The 14507-nt window shown below is 44.2% G+C and overlaps 1 protein-coding gene across 1 annotated transcript in view; it reads left to right on the forward strand.

Annotated features, from left to right (window-relative positions):
* trps1 (trichorhinophalangeal syndrome I) overlaps nt 1–14507 on the forward strand; it is a 125103-nt gene that overhangs the window by 25088 nt on the left and 85508 nt on the right. The gene's annotated exons all lie outside the window — the stretch shown is intronic.

Genomic DNA, 14507 nt, shown 5'->3' on the forward strand with positions numbered 1-14507 from the left:
CACTGTTCAACAAGGCGTACAAACATTTCATGAACGGAGCTCCAGCGGGTTTTACAACACTGGATAAAGCTGTGCTTTGGGAGAGCCATCTGATCCTGCTTCAGGTGGAGAGCCTGCATCGACAGGGCGCTGCGGTGAACATGTGCCACAAGGCGACTAGGCGCTCCCACGATGCGCTCTAGGTTAGGGACATGATGAAACCATCATTGATGGCCAGCTGGAGCGTGTGGGCCGAGCAGCTGACCGACTCCCAAGTATTACCATGCAGAGCTTTTTTTGCCGCTATCAGCCGTGGTGTCACCAGCAGCTTTAGTGTTTGAGAAAATGTCTCGGAAAATTAATCATTTAGATGAATCAACTAATCGGTAAAATAGTCGACATGTGAATGGATAGATAATAGTCATTAGTGGCGGCCCTAGAACAGCCATCTCCCAAGAAAGTGGGATAGAGGAAGAGACAGAAAGATGGAGATAGATAAACTGACAGCCACAAAATAACAACATGTAACACAGACTTATTGTAGAAATGTGGATAATTATAGTAGAAATATGTCCCATCAAGCAATAAGAGCTTTTTTAATGGTAATGTAAGTATGACTGATACTACTAATTGTAGCAGTTGGAGTCGAGCAGCTCCACGACAGCACGCAGACTTCTACATCCTGACATCATCAGTTCTGGCCGAGTTTGCACGAGATCGTCCAACTTCCAATTATGCACGGCAGATTTCATGGATTACTTCACATTTTAAACCATGTTGTCACCATTTATGCAGATTTGTGCGAGCCAAAGTCCACCTCTGAGGAATTGCAACAAACAAACGCAGAGGCTCAGGCTGCTGCTGATAGTGCCGCTGCCAGCTCGGCTCCACCAGCCTCCTCCACACCCGAGACGGTGAAGCTGCTGGGAGCTGACGGGCTAGCGGCTAGCGGTGGCGCTCGCAGCTAGCAGCCAGCGCGACCTGCTGGAGCAGCCAGGGCCGTCTGGCAGCAGCAGAACAATGTGCCAGAACAGTAAAAACCAGAGTAGCTGGGGGCTGACAGATAGTTCCAACTGGTAGTCTTTTCAGGTCCAGGTGCCAGTCAAAGCTAAACGCTGAGCGAGTCAGTCGGCGTGCTGCAGAGCGTTTCACTGAAGGCTGCTGCGTTTGTTTGCCTGTGTTGCCAGTTTGAGTGCAGAGGGAGGTTCTGGTGTGTGGATCAATGCAGGCGCAAAATTGTCATCAAAGATAAACAGGAAGAAAGAAGCGTTGCCAACAGGAACATCAGGAAGTGTATCTGTAAATATATGCCTTGCTTGTGTATGTTATCATTCGTTGATGTCATGATTGCTCATATTGTGAAGTTTTCAGCACCTGGGGGCAGAACTGGTGGCTCGTCATAGGTGAAACACTGCTCTGTTATAAAATTCAGTAGTATATAATACTGTATGTACTTCCCTCTTTGTGAAAGGAAGTTCTGCAGCAGTTCGATGAGTCAGAGTTGCTCTCTTTCTCTGCATCACGTCCGACAGAAGTCACTTATTTAGTCTTAAGTCGACGCTTTCGACCCCAGCTGCTTCGAGTCTCTCGGATACGTCTGACTACAATAACAAACACTGCTGACTTTGACTCCCGAGTCCTTTCAGAGCCGATGGTCTATAATGGAACATGAAACTAAGCATGTTGTTGAGACTGTCGGAGGACCTGCTGTGTCTTTGGAACCACGAGGAAATAAGAGCACGGAGAGATCGGCAGAAAAAAAGATTGAAATACCGACATTGAGAATAAAGTTGTTACTTCATTATTAGATTAGAGTATTAAGACAAGGCAGCACTGAATTGACTTGTGAGTATCTGCTCGAGTTCATCATGTGTTTCTGCTTCAGAGCGGCTGCCGTTAAAATCAACGTGGTGGAATTTGACCGACCGGGATTTCAACGTTGAAATTTGGTTCACCTATTTCAACCTTTTTTCAACCGGCTAAAATACGTTTTTACGACATTAACGTGTCAGAAACACATTTTTGTTTTATCATTTTGATGATTTGTTCATTTAAGCAATGAACGGGTGACGAAGTGATGATTGTAGCGGCAGTTTTCCAAATTCATTTTGCAGCGGTTGGTGAAATCCCGTCTACACAAAGACGTAATTTCAAGTAATTCATAAGTAAAATAAGTGATGGAAGGTTCAGAGACATCGTAAAGGAAGCTAGTTTAAACATTCCCCACAGGTTAAAGTGCTGTGCAGCTCTAGCCCCTTTTTACATCGCGGTTCCGTCTCAGCGCTGTAACAAAGCTGCGCCGTCATGGGACCGGCGTTGCAAAACGTGCGTGAGGTGTAAACAAACAAGCGAATGCTTCCAGTACACACACGGCGCTGATGGCTCCACTGTTTACAGTGACGCCGTTTCGCCTCTGTTACTACCTCTGATGCCGGCTCAGAGGCTGAACGACCTCGCCCCACCATTCCGCCTTATGCATTTTACATAGAAGACATAACAGAGCTTTGAACTGGCAGTGTAAAAGGGGCTTTGGACTATAAAGGCAGAGCGACCCCTGGATGCTGACGTAGTTGATTAATACCTGGCGAGCATTCGTTAGAAGTTGGTGGTGGGGCAACGGTTATGAACGGTATTTCCGTTGGTGACTGTGGTGCACGGCTCATCATTTTATCCGTGTGTGATGAGTCTTGTGACAGAAGCAGGTGAACTCTGGTGCAGACATAAACGTTTAATCAACGTCTTCAAATAGTCGGTGAAAAAAACTTTTGAACGTCTTTTCAACGAGGGCCATAGTCGTCATTTAAACATCTTTTCAATCGCTGGGTTATTTTAACAAGCCAGTCACTTTAATACTATTCAGCCTAAAGCAGGTTTCTAAGTCCCCAGTGAAGGTGATGGCAGCACACTGTAAAACTAGCTTAAGTGAAGTTTTGTTGCTCTTTTTTATTTGGCACAAGACTTCTATAATATCTGCCCGGAGTTCTTAGACTAGTATGGAATAATGTCTGAAGCACTGACAGACTAGAATCCAATTTTATTAGACATGCCATGATACTCATTGTTATTTAATATCATTGTCCGATGCCAAATATCAGTCGTAATACCGGCCGTAACGACTGGGCGCGCTCCGCTCTGTGGTCCTGCAGAGTTCCAGCGTCTCGCAGACATCTGCCCCAGCTGCTTAACGGAGCAGATTTACAACCGCCCCTGTCGGAATATTAAGTTGAATAGCTACTTTTAGACTGCGGAAAATAACCAACCTCTCTAATGGATAAGAGCCCCAGAATGCTTAATGCTGAGCCTCCGCATGTGTGTGTTTGAACGCGTGTGTATGTGTGTGTGGTAATCTCCATGGCAGGTTCCTTTACCATTAGTGCACCGCTGAACAAGGCAGCAATTCATTCAGCAGGTTTAACTGTCTGCTGTGTGTGTGTGTGTGTGTGTGTAAGAGAAAGAGAAAATGCGTGCGTATGTGTGTGTGTGTGTACGGCAGGTTTCTAAGTGCAGAGTGTGTGTGTTGTTTTTAGAGAATTGTTTCCGTGCGCCTGTCTGCACCATATGGCCCAATGTGGAAAAAGGCCCCTTTAGGGGTCTGTGTGTATGGGAATGTATATGTGTGTGTGTGTGTGTGTGTGTGTGAGAGCGAGAGAGATGGAGAGAGAGAATATGTGTATGTATGGTGTGTATGGATGTGTGTACAGCGGTCTGGTCTGCTCCAAGTGAAGCTGTAAAAACAAAAACGTCTTGAGAAAAGGAGAAAAAAAAGACTGCATAGGAGAAGTGATGTCAAATACTACAGCATGCTCTCTTTCTCTCTCTCTCTCTCTCTCTCTCTCTCGACCTGATTTATTAACCGTTTTTTCATCCAATTTAGCCTTTTTAAAATTTTCATTTTGCCATTAGTGAATCTAATCTGGCGTTTCGCGCCAATAATCACGTCCTGTTTTAACTCCAATAATTACTTTGTTTTCTGTCACCGTCACTTAAATCAGCTGTTTTTCTTCCAGTATTGTTCTTAAACTGGTGAATATAATCACTTTAATTTTTGCCCCAGTAATCACTTTCTTTTCTCCTCTTGTTTTTCATTTGTCTGTTTTGTTTTTCGCTTGTCGTTTATTCTGTCTAATTGGCGTAAACCTCAGGGCTGTGGTAATGACTTCTGAGGTTAACGAGCTTCTGCTAACAATCACTCACTTACAAACACTCGCGCACGCTCGCGTGCACTGTATGGTACACTCAGATGTAAGCATACTCGCGGACACGTTCATGCTAAGGATGCATACACACTCGAGGGCACACACACACACACACACTCGTGCAGTGTTTGTGGCCGTCTTTCACAATCTGCAAGCTTTGACTTTATCGTAAGAAACCCGTCACATTTGATTCATGAAGCCTGCGCACAGCTTTACTCTGAGAGTTGCTTCTGGAGTTAAAGGGACGTTTTCAGGTGGGGAAAAAAAAAAGCCAATTAAAGCCGAGGGTTGACGTTTCAATGAGTAATGTTCGGAAAAGGAGAATTTACTGCTTTACTCTGAAATTCGTAGGCAACAAAATAAGGCGTCATGAAGATAAATATAGATGTCTGATGGAAAGAAGAAATTCCCATGATGGTAGAGAGCATGATGGTTCAGAGAAACGCTGTGGTTGGTCTGCCAGAGAGGGTAGGCGGAGCTAAGCGGCTGCTCTTCCGGTCTCTTCAAGTGTTGCGAGTAAACAGTAATCTACTATGGCTGAACAAAGAAAGAAAAGATGGATGACTACAGATACAACTTCAAAAATAAGTGAAAATCCAAAGAAGAAGAAACAAATCTGACGCTCAGATGAAGGCAAGAAAAAGGAAAGCGACCGTCAGCGAGGATACGACCGGAGCCAACCGTGGACGTCACACATGCAAGCGTGCTCGCACTCTAAATGTATTACTACTATCAGGATTATTCCACCGTTTTGTCTTGAATTAAATAAAGAAAATGTAGCAAAATCACGTTTCACCATGCAGTGTATGTGATGCAATCACAAGATACCACAGACGGCACCAGCTTCCCCTTATCAGAAGGAAGTAGATTGTAGCGATGTATGACCGTCAGCGGTGCTTAAATGCATTTTTTTCCCCCTCACTTGAAATTCTTCCAGAGTAAACCTCGCAGCCCTCAGTGAGCGTTGCGTTAGCATTAAAAAAGTTCTAACGCCTGTAGCGTGTAGCCTTGGATTGACCCGGCTACACAGGTGTCTTATAGATCCATCTGGGCATTCCCTGTACATCCAGCAGCAGATTAAGGAGGTATTTGGATGTACATCTTTGAGATGCTAAATTCTGCTAAGCCTTATTGATGACTGGTACCTGACTTGAGTTTTGAACGCATCTCCTGCTACTTCTCCTGGTGTGAACTCCGCTTTAATCTCTCTCCCCTCCCCTCTCTCTCTTGGTCTCTTTAGTATCTTGATATGGTCTGTGTTCTGCCGTGACTTCTAAACATTTACATTTCTGCTTTCAAGTGCTGTTTATATATGGCTCTTATCTGCTATCTTACACACACACACACACACACACACACACACACACACACACACACACACAGTGAGACAGGGACAGACGGTGAATCAAACCTTTAGTCGTCCTGACAGCACCACTGTTGCTTTGTCCATAATAGGACAGGAGGAGAGAGAAAGAGGAAGGCGGTGAGGAGAGAAAAGAGTGCCACATAGACAGAAGGAGGGGGGAGGCAGATAATTTGCCACCAGAGGGTTTTTGTGGTGAGGTGAGGCGTGGAACTTTGGTGACTTTAGCTCACAGGCTGTTTTTGTCAAACTCCATTCATCCCCTGTAGTGAGAGCTCTCTTTTCATCTCGCTGCCTCCGCTGCAGAACAGCAGGTAGAGCTTCAGCGCGTTGCTCAAGGACGCTTCGGCAGGGTGGAGATAACGCAGCCTTCTGGGTTAAGATTCTTCTGCTGTCCCACCCCGCCCTCAGCGTACGCGCCTGAACGAGGCACTTCTTGATTCAATCTCGACAGATTTGAAGTGTGAAAAAGTCACCTCTCAGATCTCAGGCTTCACTCTGTAGGGCAGGACAGGCGAATACGCCAGGGCGGTACACGATGCATATAGAGGTGGTTAAATCCGTGGTCTCCAAACTTTTGGGCTTGCACAACTAGCTGGTGCTGCTTCTGCAGTTATTGTTTTGGTGACTTTGTCTTAGCAGAAATGCCCCCTTGCTTCAGCTTCTCTTTTTTACCTCCTTGTAAACTTAATATAAATGTATTTAAGACTTATGTTCTGAGAAGAAATGTTACCTTGGTCTTTAGGGAAGCTGCGAGCACTTTCTGATATTTTGTAGACTAGAACGTTGATTAACTAAATGGGATTTTTTTTTTGTTAGTTGGCGATGCATGCCTTTTATTAAGAGGGAGGATAGTGGATAGTGTCGGAAACAAGGGAAGAGAGAGTGGGGGATGACTGGCGACAAAGGGCCGAGGCCGCATCAAGGATATTAAACCTCTGAGCTACACCGGCACTCCAGTAAATGGGAACATTTTTTGGCGATTAATCCCGAATGAATAAAAAAGTTTGTTGCTGCTCACTCTGAATCACTTTAAGTTTGCTTTCACACCTGACAGCTTTGGTCCGGGCCTTCGGACTCTACTTAGAAAGTCCGGTTCGTTTGGACAGGTGAGAACACGCATTCGATCTCTGTAGCGGACCGAACGACCGGACCATGGTCCCCCAGGAAAGACGGGTCTCGATCCATTTCCAAACAAACCACGGGGCGGTTCAATTCAGGTGTGAACATAAACAGAGTTAAAGTAGGACCGAATACAGGAAGCAAACCCAAGAAAACTGTGCATTGTGGGTTGTTAACGGTTAGACAGCCACGCAGCAAGATGAGTATAGGACACGATGACGTTCATAATCTTAGTTTATTGTGTTAGCATGCTAACATTCGCTAATTAGCTATAAACAAAGTATAGCTAAGATGGATGGGAATTAGTTTTTGGGAAGAGTTTTGAAAGTATTTGGTCAAACGGAAATGTTGGCGAAACTTTTGGGAATATTGACCAGATGTTGGCGTTGGATGAAAAGTCGGAATATCACGAAAGTGATCATGAGGAATTCCTTAAGTGGGCTTGAATGTATATAGCAAAATTTCATGGCAATCAATCCAACAGTTGTTGAGAGAACCACTAATGTCGGCCTCATGGTGGCGCTTGACAAGTCAGAAGATCATGAGTCTTTAGGATGCATCCTCTTGGGACCATGAATGTCTGCACAGAGTTGCTGAGGACCAACCAACTGAAGTTCAGATGTTCAGATCCATCGCTAGAGCCATACTGGGAGGACTTAAGTTACGTTTTGTGTTGCAAAAACATGCACTTCCTGTTTTCCTCTCCTCTTGCTTAACCCCCAGGGTGGAGACCACTGATGTAGGCAACCAGAACAGCACCACGTGTCAGCTTGGAGTAGATCCTGACCTCTGACCTTGCTTTTATTCTACGCCAAGAGAAAAGAGAGATCAGTGGAATATCCCATCAGACGAGACTACTTCTGTGACTCATTGTCAGATGGCTACAAACGGACAGTGTATATATTGTTAGCTCATTTTGACAGCATTTATCTCTTCCCTTTTGTTGAGGATCGTTGAATATATCGTTCCAGACGGGATGATCGTGCGAGGAAGGCCCACAGAGAAGGAGAGGGAGTGATAGAAAGTCTGGTTACAGTGAAATGATGGTGAGAGTAGAGAGGGGTAATGCATTAAAGAGAGAGAGAGAAGAGAGAGAGAGGAAATGACACATAGGTGGAAAGAATCTCATCCCTGCTCCTGTCTCGCATTCCCTCTCTCTTTGTCGCTCTCTGACAAATTTGCACACAAACGAGCGCACACGCCATAATTGAACAGTAATTGAACACTTCTTATCTACTTATCTGTCCAAAGAGGTTCAAAGCAAAGATTCCGCGGATCGTGTGTGTGTGTCTGCACGAGTGCATGTGCCGTCTGATTCTTATCGCACTGTTTGACTCGGAGCTGCTTTTAAGGCAATGAATTCACATCTCGTCCTCTCTCTCTCTCTCTCTCTCGTCTCTTCCCCTTTCGGGCTGTCTTTCTAAATCTCTCCCAGACTCCACTTGTGTGTTAATCTCTCTCTGTCTCTCTTTCCGTCTCTCTCTCTCTCTCTCTCTCTCTGTCTGTCTTTCAGCAGTTGCAGCTACAAAATGTGACTAATAGGTGTTCAATTTCCTGTGTGACATAAAGTGGAGCAGTGTGAAACATAAATCACGCTCTGGGCTAAATATCTGCAACTTTTTTCCTTGTTACTTCACTCACGTTTCTCCCGAACGCCACTCAATTTAACATGTCTATTAATTCCTTCTCTCTCTCTCTTCCTCTCCCACACTTGTGTACCCTTCGTGCAGATTATGCCTGTGTAAATATGTATCGAGAAGCATGCAGAGTTGCAGGTTTGACAGGTTGAAAGATAACAGATAACTACTGAGGTTAGGAGGAGTTGATATCCTCCCTCTTTCTTTGTTGGTTTACATAAAGGGGTTTCACAGGTAACCCGCCAAATTAAAAGCATTCAAATTTTCAGTCAAAACCCCCGAGCAAATTGTCGAGCAAAGTTTCAGTTTTGCTCACTTCAAGTTTTTTGACTTGCTGCCAGAATTGTGGTGTGTTGTGTTTGACTCACGCGTAACTGCAGCGTAATGGGGCAAGTGTAAATACAAAGCACAGGCAACAGGTAGAGATTGACGGCGGAGCAGGTAGCTAAAGGGCAGAAACAGGGGAGCTGTACCTCTGGCTAATTTCTCCATTCATGCCCTTGTTTATGTGACTTTTTCTAATGCCCTGAATGTGGTTTGGCTCCGGGGTTGAGCTACATCTCCGAACATGTTCGAGACACTTTCAGCTGTCAATTGCAGCAGCAATTGAACAGGGAAAAATAGGAGAAAGTCTGAGCAGCACACAGAGGATGTGTTGTGTTTCTTTGTCATCCGTCAGCGGCGCAGATCACAGAGAGATTAGAGAGGTGAATAAAGGCGGAGGGAGGGGCTGGGTATAAAATAAGAGATGAAAGGATTTTGGGTGTTGTAAGCGCTAGATAGGTGCCTCCGTGTGTTTGTGCGCGTCCGTGCTTGTATGCATGTGGATCTTAAAGGGTGTACCAGCAGTTAGATGGGTGTGAGAACTAAACATTACATACCTCTGCTCTTATTACTGATCCACACCTGAAACTCTCTTGTAAGTCTTTGACCTACTTAAGGTGTCCTGAGCCAGAGGAGGACGCACGGCTTATCCTCAGCACGCACTTGAAAGAGGCTGTTCTGACAGACGAGGCGAGAAAGGTTGTGTCATGCTTTGTCTTTTTCAAGCTTGACCACGGCCATAATTTGAGGCCTAGGGAGCTGGTAGCTAATGCTAACGCTAACGCTTACGTATTTGGAAGTCAAGCCCAGAGATTGTCCAGAGTTCTAAGACATAACTTTTTTTAACTTTTTCCTATTACAGCTTGAAAGGCTGATTACTTGTACAGAACAATTGAAAGAAGGTACAGCGACACACAAAGGTTTGTTTGACCTTGCATGAAGAAAAAGCAGTGCAGCATGCGTCACCTTTTAGTCACTCTTTGGATTTAATACAGCAAAATATTTCACATGATTGCACTCAACTTGTCATACTTGTTATAAGATCTGTATTTGTACGCAATACCAGTTATTCTACATGATGAACTGTGCATGTAGCACGTATTATGTTAATTTCAAGATTCATATTTCACTCTGTGATACCTGTAGAGTAGCTTAGCATAATTTATAGTTAAAAAACTCCTAATTTTTCTCAGACTGGTGCTCTGTGCAGGCCCTCATACAGCCTCTGCCTGAAATGACTCGGTCAACTCTGTCCCTTTAAGAAACCCCGCCCCTACAAGCCTGCTTTCTTCTGATTGGCCAGCTCTCTGAAGCCTCAGAACTCAGTGTTTAAGGTACGCCCTCTACCCTGTGGCCGTGTTAGAGTTGTCGGCAAAGAGTTAACTTCACCTTTTCGATTTGAAATGAATGTCTGCTGCTCTTGTCCTTTGTAGAATGAAACACTGATGTCTTTCCTTCACAGCGAATGAAACACCAAGACATTCTTAACCAACTTGACGAGCAGAGCTGTTGAGCAGAGTGGTGGAGTGAAAAACATTTCAGAGGGCGTGTCCTTGAACTGTGCCAGGGGCGGGAAGTTCTGCTGTGTCTCGGGCAGATGCCCAAATATAGAGTTCCTCAACTTTGTGACATCACAAAGTGAAGCGTCTGAAAGCTTTTTCAGCAGGGGATTACTCCAACATACTTTTACCTACAGATTTGAAACTTCGCCCACGTTTAGTCTGGACATCCAACATTGTAAAATTATATATATGTCTTTAAATGTGAAACAGCATAATACCCCTCTTTAAAGTAAAATTCAGCAGCAGGTGTTTACAGCTCGTTCTTTTTTTTTTGACCCATTACCCAAAATGCACTGCAGAGGAGTTGTAGCATCTGCCCTATAATACACTATTAGATCGATCGCATTCCGTCGATACTTCAGTCAGAGGAGCCGTGTCAAGACAACACCGTGAATAATCACCGCCTTCATCCCACTTACAAACTAAAGGCGCCTCTGTCCTCCATAAAATCATCCCGAGCTCCCTGACACGGACAATCACAAGGGATCAATTCCAGGTTATCGTGGGGAGAATGCAGAATGAGATCAAATCAGGTCAATGTACGACACAGTCCCTTCTTTGGTGTGCATAAGCTGCTGTGTTGTTTGATATGTAAGCTGCAGTAACCTGGGTTAACTTGATATGTTTGATTGGCAGTTAAGATGTCAGATAACAGTTGAAATATGTCACTTATTTTGCCGTATGCTTTCAAAAACCATCACATTTGGCAATGGCAAAAATTCCTCTTTGTAAAAATGCACAGATCTTTAACTAAAGCCTCCAAATTTGAAGGCTTTTATTTTGTAGTACAGCTACACAAGTCATTCTGAAGTAAGCTGATATTATCTGCCTCTTGGAGCACAAAGAGCATTACTGTAACCACAAACTAGTTGTACTGGGCTCATTTTATGTATATTAATCGGACGCACTCTTACTTTGAAACAAATCCCTTGTCAGTTAATATAAATCAGAGGAGCATACAGCGTTTTGCCGGCGTAGTGATGAGTGGTAATGTCAAACTTCTTTGGACTTTGTAAGAACTTTGATGGATTTATTCATGATTAAAATAATGGTTTTAATCAGCATGTCGATTTTATTACACCTCTTAGGTGGGCAGGGTTTAAAAAGTAGATTTTTCCGATTCGAATCGATTCTCATTTGAATGACCCAATATCGATTAATAAATCCCGAGATCGATCTTTCAAAATATGTGTAAAAACGTGCCTGATCACTCACGTTTCTGAGCGCTCCTGAACGCAGCACGACTCAGCGGGCAGTGAGGGAGACATGCCCGGACTTGTTTATTGCACCTACTACAGAGACACCAGTGATCGCAGACAGACTCTTTTTATCGTGTGTGAGTATGTAAGTTAGTTTTGCACTGATGTTTATGTCACTCTCTGTTAGCGTCAGCTTTGGCCGTGAGTGTATTTTCGGCATGTTGTACAGTATGCCTTTCCTCATAACTCTTAGTCTTGTGGGGTTTTGTTCTTCGGGCTATGAGATCTCATGGCCAAATCTCGCGTGAGTTGAACAGACTGAAAATCCGAAACTGGACAAAAACTTAATTAGCTGTCTGATTCAATAAATTGTTAATATTTTGTTGACTGCTGTGTGTCATGTTAAATAAAAAGTACAATTCTTATTGTAAACATGAAAAACTTTGATAATGCACCAGGTTAGCATTGATATTGTAACTGACATACCCCTAAACAAATCGATATCGAATCGAATCGGGACCTTGTGAATCGGATTTGAATCGAATTGAAAAATCCTTATCGATACCCAGCCCGACTTTGTAGGCAAATTCATGATTGTATAAAATATCATATTCGTGTGGAAATCCCAGCACGACAAGATCCAGATACCCTAGGTTAAATGGAACCGTTCGCAGTAATAACGGTAAATAAAGGGCACTTTTTTATTGGGAGAAATAATACAAGCATTAGGACGCATGCAAAACAAGGTGTTTACTTATGATTGCAGCTTTTTTGTACTCTTATTACTTACTTATTAGTAAAATTCATGCTGCGAAAAACCCTAATTGGTCTCTCCAGGTCTTCAAGTATGTGTGTGTGTGTGTGTGTGAGTGTGTTAAGGAGCTTTTATCTCGAACACTGATGTCGCAATGACCTGCAACTTCCCCTAGCACGGGAAAGCTCACCGTCTGCGCCTGTGTGTCTGTGTGTGAGTGTGAGGGAGTGTAATGATGAAAACGAGTGCGGCTGTAACGAAGGACAGATGATGGATGTGAGCTCACCAAAAAAAACCCACGGACATTTTTCAAGAAATGTTTTTGTTTCAGGCACAAAAACCACAAAGAAGCAGCTTTAATTAGCGAAAGAACTTTAGCTGCCGCTTCTTAGAGAGCGAGACCCCTTTGAGTTTGTGGATGTGTGCGCCTTGTGAAAAATGTGACACCTGCTCCTGCAGAAAGAATGATCGCCCGAAGTGAACACAAAAACTCGACACTCCATAAAGAATTTTAGGCGCCTTCGGACTTCTAGTCTGTCTTCTGTTACTTGTTGAATTTCAAAGTAAAAGCTTCAGGTATTTTTAACCCCAAAGTTACAAAATGATGATTTGCTGGAAAATCCCTCAGTGTCTTATTTTTGGTGCTTCTCTCTGATGCAAGATTATTATCTCATTGCGAGGGTGATGTTTCTAGCGCCAGTTGTGTGGCGGTGTTGTTGTTCCTATTGTGTTATTCTTGGTGGTTTAAAGCATGAAGGGGGTTCTGTCCTAATTCTTCCGAGCCAGTTGTCTCCCTGTCGTCCCTCTGGGCAGGCCAAAAGTCTCGTAATCATCCGCTCTCGGTCCGTCCATCAGTGTGTGTCTGTGTGCCTGTATGTATGTATGTGTGTGTGTGTGTCTCTCAGTTGTTTTGCAGGATAGAGGAAATGAAAGCTCAGACTGAGCCCCCAGGCTTTCTTAACTGTCTCAGTGTCCTTCACATGCATGTGTTTGTGTGTCGCTGCATCCGTGTGCGTCTGTGTGTGTCTGGGCACTGAGCACATCTGCTTCCATAAATAAGTGTGTGAGAAAACACGGGTCAGTGCCGAAAATGAGGGAAGATGCACTCATTTTCATGCACACACACACACACACACACTCAGATGCCGCACACACAAACGCATGCATGCACTGAATGCACAAAGTGTAAGGAAGTGATTTAATCTCTGCTTTTATTGTGAAATATTGGACAGCGCTGCAACCTCCTTCCTCTTTTTAGTTCTGTGTGTGCGCGTCATTTGATTGCACATTTGTGTGTACAAATTATAACACCATGTGGGCGCTATGCTAGCCATTCGTTGCTGTTCACTATGCTCACTTTTTTACGACCCAGTGTGTGTGTGTGTGTGTGATTTCCTGGTTGTCCCCCTGCAACCCCCAGAGCTCTGATCACAGGAAGTTGAGAGGAAGTTGTCAGGTCTCTGCTATACACACACATAGACACACACACACACACACACACACTGCTATCCCCTCCCACACTTTCACACTGGTAGGGGAAATAGTAGTAGTGCGGGAATATAATAATGAAGAGGAGGAGGAGGAGGAGGAGGAGGGGACGGTGTTCAGGTGTGAAAATTCTCTGTTTCTTCACTGCCATCTCTCACTCTCTCACCCGCGAGGCATGTATCACCCCTCAGCTAACTAACAGGCCGTTCACGCTGAAGGAGTCAAAAGAAGGGAGAGCAACAGGCTGATTTTAAGCGGGATCAGCTGCGACACGCGGGAGAGAGAGCTCAGCACTATGCAGATATCCTCTGATGCAATGGGAGTGACGGGCAGGTGAGAGCCAGTCCAGCGCGTGGTGATGGCTGCAGAAACAGAAGCACGCGGACGCTTACTGATCGAGTCGAGCAGTAGCGAGGGGGATCGCCTCCGGTGCTGAGACAGGGACACATTATGAGACAGTCTTTCTGGCTGTGGTGCAACAACAACACACACTGCGAACCATGATTATGTTCTTTGGAAATAAACTGTGGAAGCAAAAGTACAGTGCTACATTTACACTTAGTGTCCACACTACTCCGGAGTTTAACAGCCTTAAACAGAGACTTTTGTAAATGCTGACAACCTGGTTTTATTTTGAAAAGTTCTCTGTTGCGTCTGAGACTAGGGTCCATTCTTTAAAGCGTGAAGCAAGATCAGACTTCACTTTAAAGTTCGTGTTCTGCACTTTTATGGAGTTTTTATTTATTCTTAAAATAATACATAATTTCACCACACTTTTTGTTTTTCTATGTATGTGCTTACTTGAGTGCATTTAAGTGTACGTGGGATTTATTTACAGTTTTTACACATGCAAATTTTTTGACGTCATACCCCATATGTATGT

Source organism: Semicossyphus pulcher, unplaced genomic scaffold (genome assembly GCF_022749685.1).
Source record: "Semicossyphus pulcher isolate SPU_LCO1_2020_fin unplaced genomic scaffold, fSemPul1.0.p SCAF_5, whole genome shotgun sequence".
Lineage (NCBI taxonomy): Eukaryota > Metazoa > Chordata > Actinopteri > Labriformes > Labridae > Semicossyphus > Semicossyphus pulcher.